At 43.9% G+C, this 19,474-nt stretch overlaps 1 protein-coding gene across 1 annotated transcript in view; it reads left to right on the top strand.

The window, feature by feature from the left end:
* Window positions 1–351: 351 nt before the first annotated feature.
* cdh11 (cadherin 11, type 2, OB-cadherin (osteoblast)) overlaps window positions 352–19,474 on the top strand; it is a 95,470-nt gene continuing 76,347 nt past the window's right edge. Inside the window, exon 1 of the mRNA XM_073482604.1 lies at window positions 352–401. The gene's annotated coding sequence lies outside the window, so the exon portion shown is untranslated. The remainder of the gene's footprint in view (window positions 402–19,474) is intronic.

Genomic DNA, 19,474 nt, shown 5'->3' with positions numbered 1-19,474 from the left:
TCTTCCATCACTTCGATCTCGGAACCTTTAATCAAGACGCACCACTGCTCTGTCTATCTTTGTTTTGTATTTTTTGTAATCTTTGGTTTGGTTATCTTTCGCCTCTGCGCTCCAGCGGATAAAAAATTAAGCAGAGAGAACATTTTGGGTTCGAGGAGAACCGGCTCGGCTCTGCCTTGGGTTTTTTTTTTTCTCCCCCTCCTCTCTCTCTCTCTCTCTCTCTTCTCCAAGCGCACAAACAGCAAGAACTGGGTTTTCAATCAGTGGATGTGTGTGTTGGACATCTGATACAAGAAGCAAATACTAGTTGAGAGAAGTGATCGTTTCTCTGCTGGCTTGTATGTATTGGGGGGAAATTTCCTTGGAGAGACGGGCTGCGCACGGAGTCTCTCACTTCCAAGGTAAGGACCGCTTAAGTTAAAGGACTGACTGGGATTTTTTTCCCCCCCGACACAGTCCCATTCATCTCTTTCCCCCCCTCCAGTCTGTCTCTCTCTGCCTCTGCAGAGGCTTTAATGAGCGTAAAACAGGCGAGAGAGAAGTGAAATGCTTTCTGCTCTCGGGATGCTGTGGGGGGGGGGGAGATTCTGGATGAATTCAGGGGGTTGCCGCACGAACACTGCACATACATGTTAGAAAAGGTCACAGTGAGAGGATGTCGGACTTCGTAGTGTTTGAGCACATCGGGTGTGAGATGAGGAAACCCCACAGAGCCGTTGCGCATTAGCGATGGGAAGATTTGGGTGTATGTGATGAGCTGGAACAGAGCGGACTTTCTTCGCTCCTCGGAACCGCTGGATGACGGTTGGACTTGTGCGGTTTCCACTGTGTGTGTTTTTTTCTATCACATTTCCAGCGCAGTGTGTGTCTGCATATTTGCGCTCCTTTGGTCGGTGCGTGCGTGCGCGTCTGCGTGCACGTGTGTATATCTGTGTGTGTCTGGCCACGTATAGTCGGGGCTAATCTCGGCGAAGGCTCGCTCCTTCGCTGTGCCTCCCGGCGCCTCCGCGTAACGGCGACGCACAACTTTTCTTTGGATCACCGTAACACAGGCTTCGTGTGTATGTGTACGTGTGTGTGTGTGCGCGTGTGTGTGTGTGTGTTTCACGGTCAAATGACATCATTGACTACAACAATTAATTTCCCTACTAAAAGAGGAACAGTCGTCACTTTCTGGAGGCCGATTACTTTTTTCCCTCATCAGCTGATCAGTCAGTAAAGTGTATTTCTGAAGCCACAAGCTCTTTATTTTCCCTTTCTCATTCCCACTCATGCGTCTCTTCGCAGGCTTCATTATCCCCTTTGTAGAATTAAGATCTCGTAATGTGAAACCCTCCAGAGTCCGAGCGGTTTCTTAGTATTCAGTCCATTTGAATACTTCAGCCGGCGCTGCGTCCTTGCCCTTTCCGTGTGCGCCAGCGCCGGTGAAACTGCATAAAAATTGCATACAGATCACCCGCCCGTAGGCTCACTCAGGCTCATTCTGCACTCAATTAGGTCCGTGCGTTTGGCTTATCGCCCCTGTAGGGCCACATTAGATCATTTATTTAATTGTTGCGCAGACATCTATTGAAAATCTGCTCAAAACGCGTTCCAGGCTGGTTGGGTCTCTGGAGTGTGCTGGTCTTGGGGTGAATAATTACGGATGGATGGAGTGCTGAGCTGCTGCTGCTGCTGCCGAGTCGTTTTCAACGGAGAGTAAAGTGAGTTATCGGTGTATAATTTGGGCAGCTGCAATTCCGCTGCGTTTTCAATGGGGGAGCACAGAGAGAGAGAGCGAGAGAGAGAGAGAGAGAGCTGAAGGGCTGTGCAGTCTTTGGTATTCATGGCACAGCTCGAGATTGCTGCTCTCAAGCAAGCAATAATCTCTCTCCCCCTTCCCTTCTTCTGTCTCCCACACTGTTGCGCTATGAAATGTCTCCCCTCTCTCTCCTCTACCTCTCCCTCTTCTTTCTCTCTCTCTTTCCAGCTCCTCTTCCTCTCCTTCATCTCTCCTGGCCCTACACTCCCTGACTCTCTCTCTCTCTCTCTCTCTCTCTCTCTCTCTCTCTCTCCCTCTCTGTACTCTTCAGTCTTGTGGGAGCCATTGAGAAAAATCATTTGCTGTTGTTGGGTTTTTATTCGACAGGGGGTTCTTACCAGCCCCGGCTAGGCTGTGGTTTGCAGGGCTGTTTCTTGCAGTGCCTTTATAAAAAAATAAAAAAAAGGTCTGCAGTCAACAATGGAGAGAAATATGCACACAGAGGTCCTTGAGAGGCACTGTAGCTCCAGTTTGTTAAATGGAAGGAAAAAAAAAAGAGTTTGCAACTTCTTCTGTTTTATCCTCACAGGCGAGAGGCTTTGTTGTCTCCCCTCTAGTTTCCAGTGATGTTGTGGTTTTCCTCCACATTTCCTTATTATGTGGTTGCTTTGCAGACAACGCTTCACTGTTTATTTCTGCCCCTTGCATTTTGCTAATTAGCCTACCGAGCAGTCAGCAACACAGAGAAGAAAAGCAGAAATTCCCCCTCCTTTTTTCAGTTGTGCAAGTTTACATTGTGGTTCAGTGGCCACTTAAAAGACACATCACAGGAAAAGAATGCCCCCCCTTATTTTCCGAGCGTTGAGTCGCTGCTTCTCGTAGTCGCTCTACGACCGAGCCCAACATCAGAGCCTTCTCATCCTGTGGCTCTGGAAAAGAGGGGTTTTTTTTGTAAAAGCACCACAGTGTCCCTTGATTTGTTCTTTTGGTTGATTTAATTTGCTAATTAATTCTTCTCAGCTAAAGCAGTTGAGTCACATAGTAATTCAGTTTGGAAAGAGGAGAGGATCAAAAGGCAGGAAAGACGATGAGGGCAGAGACGACAGGACAGGCGAAGAAGAAGAGCATGACTCCTATCAGAGGATGAGGAGGAGGCGGGGGAGGAGAGGAGGGCAGCGTGACTTCTATCAGCACTGTATTTCGTCTCCCGTCTTTCATGAGAGCCGCTGAAAGGAGACCTGCAGCTAGAAAAACTGCTCGTCTTCACTTGAGCTATCTCAGGAGCGAACACGGCTCCTTTTTCAAGGGGAAAGTGTGGTTTCATGTCTGGGAGAGCGATTGTATACCTTATAAAAGCAGGACAGAAACACAGGACCCCCCCCCCCCCCGTACCGGTACATCTTTGTGCTATTTAGGGTGAGCGGTATACAGAAACCAGGCTTGGATGACAGATGAAAGCGGGGTGGGTGAGGTATCAGATATTTTCACTGATGTGCAGCCAAGAAATCGCACAGAAACTGACACAGAAGTGTCGTCTGATTTGTTGGAATCACTCATCGAAGCGGTTTTTCGGGAGCTGGCGTTGGAAATGTTCTGCTTCACGGCAGAATGTGTTTATATAGTTTGTAGAGACGTAATTAAAAACGTGCGTTTCTTAAGGAATGTTTGAAAAGACACAGCTGGGCCAGTGAAAAAAGTTAAGATCAAGATTACAGAGTGCTTTATGTTTGTGGGGGGACTTGAAAGTTGATGATGAATCCGGTTATTAGAATCCCATATTGAGTTCAGTTAAAGTGCCTTTTTCTCATTTCCTGTCTGATCTGCGGATGTTTCTCAGTGTTTCATCATTTAGAAAAGGAACTTATTTCTTCACTTTGCAGACAAAACAAACACAGATGCAGATGAGGGTTGTTGTTTAAGAGTTTATCAAACATTCATCAGATATACTTATGTCGTGTGTTTTACCCAGAAGTCGGACTGTGACCGGCCGTGAGCCACTTTCAAAGACGATGTGCTCTCAGTTGTGTTGATTTGCCCCTAATTTTTTTTTTAGAAATGTGCAGCAGGACTGAATTTTGAAGGAAAAAACCTCGCCTACTGGAATGAGTTTAAAGACAACTGACTCCAAACACTGCTGACGTAGCTCAGCGGGGAGGCAGTAAGATAGAGGGATTAATTTATTACACTGTAATCATTATATTTATATTTAATTAGGCGCCAGCTGCTGATTCTCACAACTTGTGGCACTGTAAACTAGTTCTTTTTGAAACTGTGATAGAGAAGGGAGAAGCTGAGGATGAAGAGGAGTCGAAACACAAAAAAGGGGGGAGACAGAGGGAGAGGTAAAGAGGGGGGGGTGAATGACAGAGGTACCAGACCTATTCTAGGTGACGACAGAGGGAGCTGTTGGGCTTCGCTGCAGCCACGACAGCTCTGCTCTGCCTTTTTTTTCCTTCTTTCTCTCTAATTCTTTCCAAATCTCTCTCCCTGTCTCGCTCCCTTCTCTCCCCCCCTTCTCTCCCCTCTTTTCTAAGAGGGCCAGTCAGGGAGATGGAGAGGTAGTTAGGCTCCCCAGGGACGCCGGATTCAATCTGTACGGGGCCAAACACACACACACACACACACACACACACACACCCCTACACACACAAGTCGAGTCTGTCTGGATAAGCATGTCCATCGTGACTGGCTTCTGTTACCTTCAGATTCACATTACCTCCCAGAGAGAGGGAGGGAGGGGGGGGGGTCGAGAGGGAGAACGGCAGTAAAGAAAAGGGGGGTGTTGAGGGAAAATTGAGTTGGTTCCTTCCTTTCGCCTCTGCACTACTTTGTTTTGCTCTCCCTGGGTCCTCAGGTTCGATAGAAGGCAATCAGTTTAACAGGCGACTTTCTTTTCTTTCCAACGTTGATCTTCAGCTCTTCATCTTCATCCCCCCCACCCACCCACCCCAATGCTCTTCTCCAAACATAATGGGAAGCCAGGTAGATGTTACACTGATTTATAATTTCCTGTAGCCGTATATACGATAGGATTATAACTCTAATCTCCGGCCTCAACCAGATTAAATGACGGAGTCGGTAATTAGTGTTTTTGACCTCTAATCTCTTTACTTGCCCTCAAGAGGAAAAAAAAAGAAAAAAAAAAAAGACAGTGGCTGATTTGTCTGCATTTAACGAGGGGCGAGGGGGGGGAGTGGGGAGTGATTTTCTGGGTATTGGTGCGAGCGAGGAGGATTGAGACAGCACAGGTGGTTCACTGTTGTTGACACAGTTTCCTCACAGTTTAACGTCCAGGGTTTAGTTTCCTCGGCCTCTAAGTATCCAGTCTGTATGTTTTCTTTTTCCCGTGCTCATGTGGTTTCACTTAGTAGTCCATTGCTTTACATTCTAGTGGCACGCCTGTGAACTGGAGAAGCTAGATCACCCACAGGTCCAAAACAGAAAAAAAAGGTTTTAATAAGTTGATAAATTCAGCCAATGTCTTGGTCTTTTAGTCCAAATTTTGCCTAGACAGACATTTTAAAGTCATTCTTTCATCATTCAGAAGCTCAAAACTGTGTCATCTTCATATTTCAAGCCGAATTAGAGTTAGAGTATGTCAGACAACATGTTGTCTAATGTGGGTAATCTTATGCAGCTTCAAAGTGAATGATTTCCTATCTGTGTTTTCAGTGTTTTTGACAGTTTTCCACCCTGCATTTAACTAAATGCATGCTGGGATTTTAATCCACTCCTCGTAACCCTGAAAAGGACAAAAACAGAATAAATTACACATCAAACTGAAGTCAGTATAGCTGAAAAATGCTTTTCATCTTCAGGCACAGAAACAAACCGGTAACAGTGTTGTTCATGAATATGTCCCGTGTTCGCGTTTGTTTGATGAGGAAAGTCACATCGAAGTCATTTAAGTGAGCGCGTGCTGGATGGATGCACAGACGGACTCGGAGACAGAAACAGCACCGCAAACAGGCTAACAGCAAGGACACCACTTAAAGCAATCGACAGAACAACAGAAATTAAAAAAGCACAGAAACACTTCAGCATCAATTTGGCATTTTACCACCTCTCATCATGGGAACACAATGCCAGACGCTGCCGCAGTCCAAATGAGTTGGCTTTTTAATATTAAAAACTTTGTCAGGAGTAGCTGCTCTTCAGTTAGCGCGTGACCTTTTCTCCCCATCCATGAGAGAGAGAGGAGATTTACTGCCAGACGATAAGGCTGCGGTGTAATTGTGATAACGGAGGATGCCGGATCAATGTTAATTCAAGATTAATGGGCGATTTAATCGATTTCACTATTGATGATCAGAATGTGGTGTTGACAGGGGTATTGATCGGATTAGAATGAGAATTGATTACTCCAGATAGAGAGCCGAGCACCTGGTGTTTTTGTGTGTATGTGTGTGTGTGCATGTGTGTGTCCCTTTGCATTTCTCTACCGCGAATGCAACCCCATATGTGGTAGCAAATGCAAAGCCAATGTGATTTTTGCTAGTGTACTCTGTAGATTTGTGTGTGTGTGTGTGTGTGTGTGTGTGTGTGTGTGTGTGTTAGGGAGAGCATATCTGTGTAATCCAGTGTAATTTGTTTTCCCTGACAGTCGTTAGGTGCAGTCAGGTGGTTTGTGGTCTCATGACACCGGTCACATGAGAGAAAAGAAAAGCAAGGTTGTTTTTTTTACAACCAATTTTAACTGCATTCTTTACGTCGGCCGGCAGAATTCAGCAGGGAGAAACACTGAAAAAACAACGGAGGAGAAACGGGATGAAGGTCGAGAACAAAGTTCATCTTGTGTATGAATTCAGGAGGTTTTTTCAGTCTGCATTCTTTCATCAGTTTGGTATAAAAACTGCTCCAGATTGGGGTCGGTGGATCTTTTTTTGGGGAGTTTTGTCAATGCCGATTAATAATTCACAGCTGAAAGGGTTTTCTGGTTTGACAGATTTCGTATGAAGTACAGTACGAGCCATGCGAGACAGAAAGGAAGGAGGAAAGAGAGGCGAGTTTGAGCGTGCGGGTCAAGGAGAGATTTAATGAGTCGTTTGCTTCTCATTATTCTGAATAATAATTAACGGTGTGTGTGTGTGTGTGTGTGTGTGTGTGTGTGTGTGTTCTTTCTCTCGTTGGAGCCACCACTGAAGCGGTCATTCACAGCTGTCTCACCTCTTTTCTTCTCTCCTCACTATCCTTTCCCCATTTTCTGCAACCAAGGATGACATTTATCATTGATCAAAGAGAACCCAAGCTGATGTCCTCAAAACGACTTCAAAATTATATTGATTATCAATCTTTTTTGATTTATTCTCTTCATCATTATCAACTAACCTCTTTCACCTACTCCTTCCTTCCCTCTCCGTCACCTCCATCCTCCTGTTTCTCCCTCCATCATTTTCTCTCCACTAAGCTTGCCAGTAGGTGAATCTCACACTCACACACACACACACACACAGGTTTGAGTGTGTGTTTGCAGGCGGTGTGTTGATGATTACCATAATTAACACGGTTATGTTAATTGTAGCAAGTTAATTTTGCTGATGGAACACATTTGTAAAGGTGAACTCTATGGACAGACGGCTACTGCCTCGGGGTACAATGTGTGTTGTTTGTGTTTATGTTTGCGCAGTGTGTAGACACGCATGCATTTGTGTGTGTGTTTTATCCATGTTAGCAGCTGACAGGTCGGCTCCAAAAAAAGGTGTGTATCACCTGGAAACAGGATTTATTTTGCAGGGCACGTGCTGACACAGACACACACAGTGATGTCGAAACCAGAGGCCCCAGCAACCTGTCATGAGGTCGAAAAGAAAGAAACGACCACACACACGCACGCACGCACACACGCACACACGCACGCACGCACGCACATAAACAGCCTTACTGGTCAGCCAAAACAGCAAATGCTGCATAGAGCTTATCTGATTATGAGCGGGGTTGGATAGAGGACTCTGCATGAAGAGACAAGCAGATAAACAGACTGATAGATAGTTTAACTAAAAAAAAAAAAATGGCATCCTGGTGGCTCCACGGTCTGAAAACCATGTAACTGTGACCTCCGTCTGGCCAGGAACATTCATCATAAGTCCCCTCCCTGCACATTCTCCCCTTTTGTTTCTGCCACAGTTCAGACTAACGAGAAAGTGAGAAATTAAATTGACGACGTGGCGCACAGTGGACGGAAATAGCTGCATAATGAACATCCCTAACATATAGCTCGGAGGCAGAATGCTCCACAAATTGCTATGATGTGTGGTGTCCGATGTCATGGTGAGGGGCGGGGAGGGGGAGTTCTGGGGCCTATTTATTAAAACTATCTCACTGGAAATAAGTGGCCTCATCTCCATTTTTAAAGTCTCTGCTTTGTTTTTTTCTAACTTCATTATTTATGGGGTTGAGTTTCCTCACTCCCAAATAAAAAAGCCTTCGGTGTTTTCTGTCGTCGCCTCCAAGGAGACAGAGGAGTAATGGTGCTAACATTTGAGCTGATTTACCGGTAAAAATCACTTTGTGGGTTGTATTATTTTGAGAAATGTGGCAAAAATTGAGTCATGGCAACCAATTTTTCAAGCAGCAGAATGTTTTGTTTGTCCTGTCTGCTGTTGTATGGTTCTGGTTCTTTCAGTCTGCCTGAGAGCAGAAGAAGCTCATTCTTGTCGGTGCATTGTCGTATGCTAGGAGTGGGTGTTAAGGTAATGGGATTTGTACTCATGACTTACCTGTGTTTAAAGCAAATGAAAGTCATCAGACACAGGTGATCAGAACTAGTCTTTGTGGACAGCTATGAGATGATCAGATCCGAACCATAATAAGTTAAAAAATGGTACGAAATACAGCCGATCTTACTGTGCATATCAGCATCACTTGGATAAATATGAGGAGAGGCTTCTTAGTCGCACATATTTTAATGTTTCAAAGTCTGTATGTGCATTTCGAACATTAACCAGTCAGTCTGCTGGCAAGGCCTGCTCTTGATGTCAAAGTACTGCTTTGATCACACTGGGACTTATCTAGTAGTTCTCATCCTCTCCTGTCTCTTCCTCTCTCGTCCTCTCTTTCCATCCCTTCTCTCCTCTTTCCTCCCTCTCCTCTCATCACTCCTCCCTCCTACTATTTTCTTCGCCTGTCCTCTTCAGTATGGCTCACCTCGCGTCGCCTTCTCCCCCTCCTCTCTTCTTCTGTTTATCCCGACTGAGCTGTGGATGAACGGAGCAGTTTCTCACCTGAGAAAGGATCCAAAAATAAACCCGAACACTGCCGATATGTAACATAGTTTACAACAGCTCTCTATATCATCACGTGGTATGATGTTTGCTAAATTAAGCATCAAAGAGGAATGCATGGATGATGTATGTTTTCTAATGTGACCACAAAAAAAACTGAGCTTTGATTCAGCTCCGTCGATATGAAAGTGTGCTGAAATTGAGAACTGGTTGCAGTTGAAAGCCGGTTCCAATTTGTCCGATCCATCAGAATCATATACCTACAAGGTCCTTTTTATGTATGCCGGTATGTTTTTCTCCTCATGCTGGAACAATTCAGCAAGGAGTAGTCGTGGCAGAGAGGAAGAAACGGTGGCTTCATTGCACAAAGAAAAATGACAACAGTGCAAGTTGTCTGTAAAATGATCATTCCAAGAGTAGAAAGATGTTGAAACATCTTTCTACACAACGTGGGCTTAAATTCCAGGAATGAAGAAGTGTAGGCTGGTTATATACGCACATCTCGTGGGCGCGAGGCTATCAGGAAATAATGTGAATGAAGAGAGGGTACCGACTCTGACCTTGATCAGGTTGGTGTTTGAAAAATGGTAAAAACCATCCATATTTATACATCATGGTTGTGGTTCTCCATATTTCTAACAGTCTGACCTAATGCAGATCCAAGAGGGATTCAAAATGCTGCCTTCATTAAACTTCTTTGGCCTGGAGTAAAGGCTCATTTTATGCTCACTTAACGCTCAAAGAATATACGCCCGTTTAAAACGATATACAACCCTCACTGCTCGCATACTCCCATGCATCCTTCGCGTTGGCATGGATGCAAAGCAGTACAACCACTAGAGGGCGCCGCTCAGAGTCAAATCAGCCATCTCACATTTAATTCCTGTCCAATCTCCTCCTGTTCTGTGCCCATACAGTTGTTTAAAACAGATGTTTTAACTCGCGTAACCTCCCCTCAAAAAGGTCCGCCATTTCTAAAACTTCCGCCTCGCTTTAACTATTGGCTACACTTCTAAACTGCCCCTCACAATCATCGGAGGCTCTGCTTCGTATTTGTAAGCTTTCAGAAAACATGCAGAAATAAGGACAACATGAACGCAGAGTACGGACGGAAGGCTCCCGCCATATCTAACCTCAAGTGTGCAGGTGTTACCCTCTTTTCTTTCACACTTAAACTCTAGGAATGCAATAATTTGACACTCTACGCCCGAGTGCCGATGCTTCCTAACCGAGCAGCACGGCTGACTGAGGGTAAATATCCTATGTTATAATAACATTCGTGCCATGCAGGAAAACTTATCAGGAATAAAGTAAGAGAATTGATAAAGAATATGACAAGTAAGCACAATCAATCATGGCATCGGGTATTGGTAAAATCTTTTCGTTCCCATCCCAATCTCTGAAGCTTATTCATGTTTGTCTTCTGTGTACCTTCACATATTCTGTTGCCAAGGAAGAAGCCTTGAGGTTATGTAACTCCAGTCTTAGTCCCACACTAAACACACAAACAACAGCGCAAGCTTTACAGAATCCGACGTGATGGCGCAGTGGCAGATGACGGTCCGACTGCGTGCACATACACAGAGAGATATTGAGATAACAGTGCACAGTGAAACACACAAAAAAAAGCCTATTTTCTTTTCTACAAGACAGAGCATTACTGCAAGGTTGACCTCTTTACCATAATAACCTCGTCCATTTCGCTCCCCTCTGTCTCTTTGTGTTCATGTGTGTTTCTTCATTTTCCGCTGTCCCTCCTCTCTCCCTGTTCTCACTCTCACTATCTCCCACACTCCCTTTTCTGCGTCTTTCCTCCTTTTTTTTTTCCCTGTCCTTCTAAATCTTTCTCCTTCCTCTCCCTCTGTCTTTCTCTAGTCGTGCTTCATTGACCGTGACACTTATAATGGTGTAATATGATTGAATATGACTGCTTCTTCTTCGCCGGACAGTATTAATTTCACTTTTTTCCATGCGAGCGGCTTGACTCCAGTATATTTCTGTGCTCGGTCTATGCCTTAATCCCTGACCGTGACTCAGGGACTTAAAGAACAGCCCTTAAAGTGACCTCTCTGGCTTGTTCTTCTATTCTATTTTGTCATCTGTCCTCAAAGGTTTTGTTGGTATATCTGCTTGTTTCTCTCTTCTCTATCTTCTATCTGTGTCTCTTCTTCCAGGCCGTCTCCATTTCTCATTCTCTGTCCATCGTGATCTCAGATACAGTTGCAGCTGTGACTGCATTGACCTTTTCAGTGATAGGAGAGGCAGCGACAGATAACGTCTCCTCGAGGGCTGCTAATTGTTATTTCAGCTATCGAAAGCCTTAGTTATATATAGGAAGAGGTGGAAGGACCGAGTCAGATCATGTCTCTGATAATGACATGTCACACTGCCATTCATCCATGTATAAAGCATAAATGGCAGCTAAGTACGTTACTGTAAAACTACTGAGTTAAGCTGAAACAATACTTTTCTTTATGTTTGTTTAGGTTGAAATTTCTTTTTACAACGCCGTACTTATGCTCCGGTTGGTTCAGGCACAAAAGCCACTTGGTTAGGGTTAGGAAAACATCATTGTTTGGCTTAAAATACCTGTTTTGGTCGCCACAATCACAGTTCGAGATAGTCTGACTTCCTGTGAAAAATAGCCAGTTTTGGTAGCCTCAAAAATGGCTGGAAATGTCCCCAAAATATCCAGTGGTGTGACTCAAAGCAGCATTGTTGGCTTGTAGTAACCGTCCGCCCGAGCCACTAACCCAGATCAAGAGTATTCACCAGGAATAATCTCCAGGAAGTTGCATTTTGTTGCTTTAAGTCAGTTTCTCTTAACTTCCCCCTCAAGATGTGTACCAAATAACTTTTAGAGGGTATTAATATGAGTGAATGTTTCAGGTTGCAGGAGTTTTGGAGTTCTACTTGATGCCAAAAAAGGCCAATATGTTTAATTAGATCATTGGTTTTCAACCTGGGGGTCAAGAGACGTCAGGGCGTCCAACATAATTTCCAGGAGTCATCAGATGTGTTGAGATCTTTTTTCATTTTGCCACTTTTGGGATGTTGTGAATCGAAAGTACCAGTAGCGGCGGGTTTGGGTCGTGAACACCAACCAGATTTTTTAGGTGGTTGAGACTCAGAAAGGATGACTCCATTAGATGTTGGATGTTTACAATAACCGTGTATGTATATGTTTTTTTAGTGGACTATAAGAAGGCAGTGGTTATCATTGCAATTTATTTGAAATGTATGCAGATAATCCAGCAGGAGTTATTTTTAAACCCACTGAAGTCGCAGTTGCTTTGAGCCACTTTCATACATTGTATGCGTTTTCAATGTTTATGCGGAGTGACATCAGATTTGTCATGGCCATGTGTGTTTTTATTGTGATGTTATGAAAGCAAGTGCCATCAACGTTGTTTATATTCTACTGGCAAGGTTGAACAAACAAGGTCACAGTGTGTACATGTTTTTGTGTGTGTGTGTGTGTGTGTGTTTTCACATACAAGTGCTACAGCTGACCATGCAAGGTCAATGTAAAGTACGTGTTTTTGTGTGCCCGTGCGCGTGAGCGTCTGCACTGCCAGGACAACAAATAAAAGTCGTTTCAGGCCGTCTGTCCGCGTGCGTCCATCTCACCTAAAGGTTAGATATGCATGGTCGCCCTGAGCTCCGTGAGTGTGTGACTAACTGTAAGCATGCATATCGCCTCGTGCTCTTATCTTTACTAGAACCAGGTGTCTCCACGGCCATAGAAAGACCTGGGACTTCTTCCAGACAGCAAACAGGGTTTTAGTTTTGACTTAAACTTTTAAATGCAGCATTTGAAGTAGGCATTTGTGAAGTGACTCTAAACTGTGGAAGTCCTTATAAGTACACTGTTATAATGGGGCAAAGGTGTGTGTGTGTTGTATGTGTGTGTGTTGTGTGTGCACAGGGCCGGGCATACAAGGCTAAATACATCACCGCTTGTCTAGACAGCTGTTTTGACCTTTTTATATTAGAAAATAGTCCTGATGTTTTATTCACAGAGCATGCTAATATTTTATTCAACAAGGCAATGCACCAATATTTAAGAGCAGTTTAGAGCAATAAGAGCCGCGTGTCACCGGGTTTCACTCTCAAGATGAAAGGAAATATATCAAAGAAAATATCTTGCTGTGACATTTAGAGGCGAGAAAAAGAGTCCTTTTCATTTATGAGGATTTCCATTTTCTGTTTATCTTTCAGATACAGTATTTATCTGATGGTTTTATTCCAAGAGATGTATACTGAGTGGAGAGGAGCAGGTTCAGATGCTTGAGGACACTTAACCGCACAGTGTTGCTGAGTACAGGTATAGATATATTAAACGGCAAGTCATGATGGTGCTATTCACAAGAAATTACCTTTTTGAGGGGACGTAATGCGAGTTAGTGAGACATTTTAAACATTCGTATGGGCACAGAGACAAACAGATGGGAGATATTGTGAAGATGTAAATTTTAAAGCCATTTCCTTCAGAAAATAGCGAATGCTTTTCTTGATCCGATTTCAAAATACATGTTTTGATACTAACAAACATTTGGACAATCAAATGTTAAAAAAAAGAGGGGGCAAGTATTTTTTCCATCGGTTTCGGAGGGTGCATTGGTACAAGGAACTACTTTTCAGCTTTGTCGAGATATGTGATTCATATTGGGGGTCTTCAGTCAGGGGGAAGTTTGAGAACCAACTGTGCAGTCTTATTGAGGTATGTGATCACAGCTCAGGACGACAAAGGCCTCTCTGTGTCAACCTGGAGAAAGAAGGGAGGGGATTTGGCACCAACAATCATGAGGGGCTCGAAGACGGGGGTTATTATTAAGTATCCCGCGCGTCCGTGCATTGGTTTGGAGAGGGATGAACAGAAAACAAGGAGGGAGATGAGAATGGAGGGTGAGAGCAGAGGGGGATCGTTTTGCAGGGGAGGATGTTTGGCACAATGACCCTTGTGTCCTCCAGTTTGTCATTGAGTCGAGTGTTTGTCGGCGGTTCGCGGGTGAGGGGGTGGGAGGGGATGATTCAGGGGGGTAATTAGGGTCATTACAGATGCATGGTAGGGGTAATGGTCCGTTACATTGCTGATCAATTTCTACCTCTTACCTCCCTGCCCACTGCCTGTTCCCGTCAACTCTCCAAAACTCATTCATCCACACAATTTTTAAATGAAAAATCATGTATTAGCAATTACAAAAATGAGAATAATGGCTATTTTAAAAAGGTCAAAGATTGTCAAAACATTCGCTGAAAAATGTGAATATTGACAAGCTGCACCTACCAAGTAATGTCACATACAGATCAATATCATGTTGAAATGAATCTGTTCGAGCATGTGCGGTAAAGCGAGGTGTTTGGTTTATTAGCACCAGGATCAAAGGTCGAATCCATTGAGAATCCAACCACACTGTGATACATAATCTAGCTTCTTGTTTTCAAGTACAACCATAAGAAAAACAAGGCTCTGACTGTTTATTTCCTAGCTCCTAATTTTATATTCTTATCCGTGTTAAGATGTCCAACACTGAACAGCTGACATGAGAGACGAACACGCTATTAAATATGAATGAAGTTATTGGCTACCCCGAGGCTTTCACTTACAAGGAAATGAAGCATTTGATGATGCACATCGTGCTTTGAAATCAAACCCATTATTGCACTTTATCATTATGAATTAAAAAAAACTGATTCAAAGCTATTAAACCACTAATGACTGTTAGGTGAACGGATCATGACCTGCCATTGAGGCTGCATGTATGGCCACTAAGGTCTCCATGGGCTAATGTCAATGTAAACGGAGTGTCAGCGACTGGATAAATGGGAAAGGGAGGAGGGGGGTGTACATCCCAGGCTGAAGGGTGGTCTTAAAAGGCTTAGTGGCAACCACTAACACCCTGTGTTCTGCCCCTTGCCTCCTCAATAGAGCAGAGCTAATCTGGGTCTGCTTAGGGCTGCTTCTTTCGTCTCTTGGGCGACTGTCTCCCTCCCTCTTTCCCTCTCTTCCATCCCAACCTAAGCGACTCACTGTCTCGCTCAAGGACACTGTGACTGGACACATGGTTGTTGATGCACATATATTGCAGTGAAAGAAGTGTTGACCTTTGAGCCAGAGACTCGTCTGTCAAACCACTTGATGAAGCGCTGCTCCCGGTGTACAGAGGTCTCCATCAAGCTCTGTTTTTCTGACTCTGACATATGCCTGGCCCTTCCCCTCACCGTTATTTTAGCAGTTGGTTGCCACATTTTAGGAATACACAGACCGTGTCACAATCAACTGTATACTATATATACATTTTAAAGGTCCAATTTGAAGAAAACATCGAGGGCACAACATTTAAGATTTTATTAGCAGATAAATATAACAAGGCTTGTGTTTTGCATGTTAATAAAAACAGCATCCAAGCTAATTTACTCGTGGAGGAGGTGGGGATATGTGGGCACTACAGTGGTGCATGTATCAACTCGCTGTTGGAGATGAGAGTCAGAAAATATAGCTATGACTTGATATATGACAACACTTGGATGTTTTTTTTGTGCCGTAAAAGAACTGACCAAGAAGTCTTCCAACAAAATGAAGCTTTTCCTTCAACTTAACCTTTCGAAATGATACTTTTCTACTTAAATGCACCCATAAGGATACGCTAGTCCAACGAAAATAAGAATTTAGTCTTGTAAATATATGCATCCTTGTCTGTCCATCTCGCTACCTCGTCTTTCTCCCTCCCTCACTGGCTTCAGAGGGTCACAGTGTCAGCTGTTGGACAATGGGACAGCTGTATCCAGATCAGCCATAGAGCCACAAGCCCCCAGGGTGGGATTAAACCAATTAGTTGCTGCCAATCACCATGACATATCATCAGAGAAGGTGGGACAGACGAACGGATAGAGGCTGGCAGTGAGGGAGGACTGGGAGCATGGATAGATTGAGGAGGGAGTGTGACTGGACAGGGGGATAAAAGGATGGGGAAAGCAAAAAAAAAAAGGAGCTCTGCAGGATGCAAAATGGACAATGAAGATTGGAGGGATGGTTCGGGCAGGAAAAGGAAGGGAAAGCAGGGATCAGATGAGTTTTTGGATGGAGGGAAATAAAACTACACCAAGCCAGTTCCTGAACTGATGCACTGCAGTGAATAATAAGATGCTGCCAGACATTTCGGCATATTACTTCTCATGAAGTCACTCGTATAAAGTACTGAAAATGATTAAAATATGACGTCAAGCGGAGATATGGAAAGGAAAAAGATGTATGTAGGAAGAGAAAATGCAAAACGGATGGTTAGAGGAGAGCGATAGAGGTAAAGAGGCAGAAAGAAACGGATCCAGAGATATAAATAAAGACTAGTGCCATAATAAAGCGTTGCCTCAGCTTGCAACCCCAAGAGACGTTAAAAATGAATAGGTGTGCAAATCGCCCCCCCCCCCCCCCCCCCTCTCTTCCTCCATCTCGCCTTTCTGATCATCTCTCTCTTCCTCCCATCTGTTTTGCATTTAAGTTTGTGGGTGTGTGTGCTCTGTAGTCCAAAGAGTTTTGTGGGAGACAGAATTTGTTTATCATGGCTGGGGACATCAGACGATCTCATCTCCTTCTGACAGCTGAGGGAGGAAAAAGGGCCCCAGTAGAGAATCAATAGGCCTCAGAGAGAATGACAGGGAGGAGGAGGAGGAGGAGGATGTGGGGGACTTTTGAGGGAAGGAAAGCAAGAAATGATGCAAAAAAGGAGAGGAAATGAGGGAAGAAAGCAGGGGAATAGGGATGCAGATGGTTAATAAAGAAACATGCCATTAACTCAAGAGAAAGAAAGAATGTGGGAAGTATGTGGAGGCTGCATCAATGGAGTATAAAGTCAGTTAAATCAAGAAAGACCCAAAGAATGAGAATGAATGATAACTTATAAAGAGCATGAAGGAAGATAGATGGAGCAGAGTGAAAAAGGAAGGATGGAAATCTTAAAAAACGTTGCCACATCTGCCATATCCAGACTATTAGGGGAATAATGAGAATGAACAAGTCTTCAATAGCAAAAAAAAAAAGCTACTGTTCCTTTAAATGTTTTGAGCTGATTGAGCTAAAAGTGAATAGAGAATATGGGAACTACATTTACAGTAGAGGGACGGGGGAGGAAGGGGAAGTGGGGAGAGAGAGAAAAAAGGAAGGAAATGGAGACAAGATGGAGTATGAACATCCAAACAAATTAAGGATGGGGTGGGAAAGTGGAGGATGCGAGCGACACAAAGAGTACAATGGTGCAAAAAGGAGGGAGGATACATAAGGAGAAAAAAAATAGATGTTGTAAAAGCAATAAAGGAAACTGTGAGATGAGAGAGGAGGGGAAAAAATGAACAAAAGGCCAGATGAGAGAGAAAAAAGGAGGAAGCAGGACAAAATAGCAGAAATAAGGAGACAGCGAAGGAAAATGAGAAGTGAGGGGATGTTGTTGTATGAATATGAGGCTCTGGAACATCTGGCATGACTCTCGAAAAAAGTTCTCCAGCCTTTTGAATTTGTATGTTTGAGTGTGTGTGAAAGGAGGGTACGTGGTTGGGGTGATGGTGGGGGAGTTTGTTAGTCTAAAGCAGTGATGCACAAAGACACACAAACCAGGCCTGACACACTCACTTACACACGCCTGGATGGATACAGAAAAGGGAAGATCGAAGGTTTGAGGAAGAGAGGGATGGAGAGAGAGAGAGAAAAAAGATGGGGATGGTAGGAGGGAGGAGGGTGGATTAGGACAGATGGGAGGGGAGGAGGGAGAGAGCGAGACAAGGAGGGGAAGGAGGGAAGGAGTCGGGGAGAGATTTGTTTTTTGATTGATTTACCTCGCTCTCCAAGGCCACTGAGTCATGTAATCATCAGGAGGTTTTCTGATCTGCGCTCTTTATGGAGGGGATGTGTCATTTTCTTCTGCTCATTCATGTGTCTGCTCAGAAGTATATTTTCTGTCTCTGACATGTAAATAGTACCCAGCATGACTGGCAGATATTCATAGAAGTAGCCACAAATATTATCATCTTTCATCATTTTTCTTACACGTTTTTTAAATCTCAGTGAGGCTTTTGGATGATTTGTCATTTTTTTCTATTGTATAACATCTCAGAATAATTGCTTTATGCGTTCTTTAAAATCTGAAGAAACTCGTAACAAGTGTATTTTCCACCCGTTTTCACTTGTAAGGACGCTTTGAATAATTCATGGTGTTTCGTCAGGAACATATTGAAAAATATTCTTCTTTTGTTGCTTTCCTCTTTTCAGCTTTTGAATGTGCACTCGTGCAGCGCTGTATATTTTACAATTAATAATTTCACTTTGATTGATAGAAGAAATCTCATATTTTCCACTTGTGAAACTTCTAACAAGGATTATTTCCCTTTCTCGTCTTTTCTCCTCTCTGTTGTGTTTTGTCTCTTTTTTCCCCTCTTTAAAAGTGTATTCTGTCTGCGCTTTCAGATCTTAACAAGCATATTTTCCGCCTGTTTTAACCCTTAAGGAGGCGCTGAATAATTCATCAGGTTGTGCTCCCACTAGTTTTGCTAATGGGTCAGTCACAAAGCCATACATTTGTAAATGAGGGTAATCCACCTTTCTGAGCCCCCCGTGCATGTGTGCCGGGCAGTGTGTGTGTGTGTGTTTAGACTGGTCGGGCTCTCAGGTTTTAAGACAAGGAGCGTTTTGTCCAACAAGAATTTTTGTGTTGTGTGTGTGTGTGTGTGTGTGTGTGTGTGTGTGTGTGTGTGTGTGTGTGTGTGTGTGTGTGTGTGTGTGTTTTAGCTGTTGAGTGCTGCCAGGATTTGTAGCTGCGCCACCACAATGACCCTTTCATCCGAAGAAACATCTGATTGTGTGTGTGTGTGTGTGTGTGTGTGTGTGTGTGTGTGTGTGTGCATGGCCGTTCATGCATCCATGTGTGTGCGTGAGTTATTTTGCAGGCCCTCTTTTCAATGCGACCCAATCTCTTTATCTGTCCAGAACAATAAAAGATGGCAGCCTGGAGGCACAGACACAAACAGACAGAGACAGACAGACAGACAGCAGGGAGATAAGCAGACAGACAGAGACTGAATGAGACGGACAAACAGAGCTGTATGATTCGGGTCACTGGCGTAGCCTCAACACGCACACAATCTTCAATCACAATCTGCCAATACAGTCAAAGCCTCTATACCTGCTTCCCTATCTCACCATTAACACAGGTGCCTTGAACTGTAAACACTCCAGTTAATGGTGGATCGGCTATCAAAGCTTTTCTATCCACCAGATGGACTACACGTCTCGCTGAATCCCCTGAAAACGATCTCCTGTCCAACGTCTGAGTGTGTACCTCTTACACATGCAACTGACACTCTTATAGCAAAAGCAGAATATGGTAAAATTCCTAGATTACAAACATCAGCAGCATGCTGAGTGGTAAGAAGTGCAAGAATCAGAGCCGCCGCAGAGAAATGAGAGCAAAGCAGTGAAGTAGAAAAGCTTTTCAGCTGCAAGATAAGAGCGTATTAGGGTGAG

Source organism: Pagrus major, chromosome 15 (assembly GCF_040436345.1).
Source record: "Pagrus major chromosome 15, Pma_NU_1.0".
Taxonomy (NCBI): Eukaryota; Metazoa; Chordata; class Actinopteri; order Spariformes; family Sparidae; genus Pagrus; species Pagrus major.
This window is presented reverse-complemented; position numbering and strand designations above follow the sequence as displayed.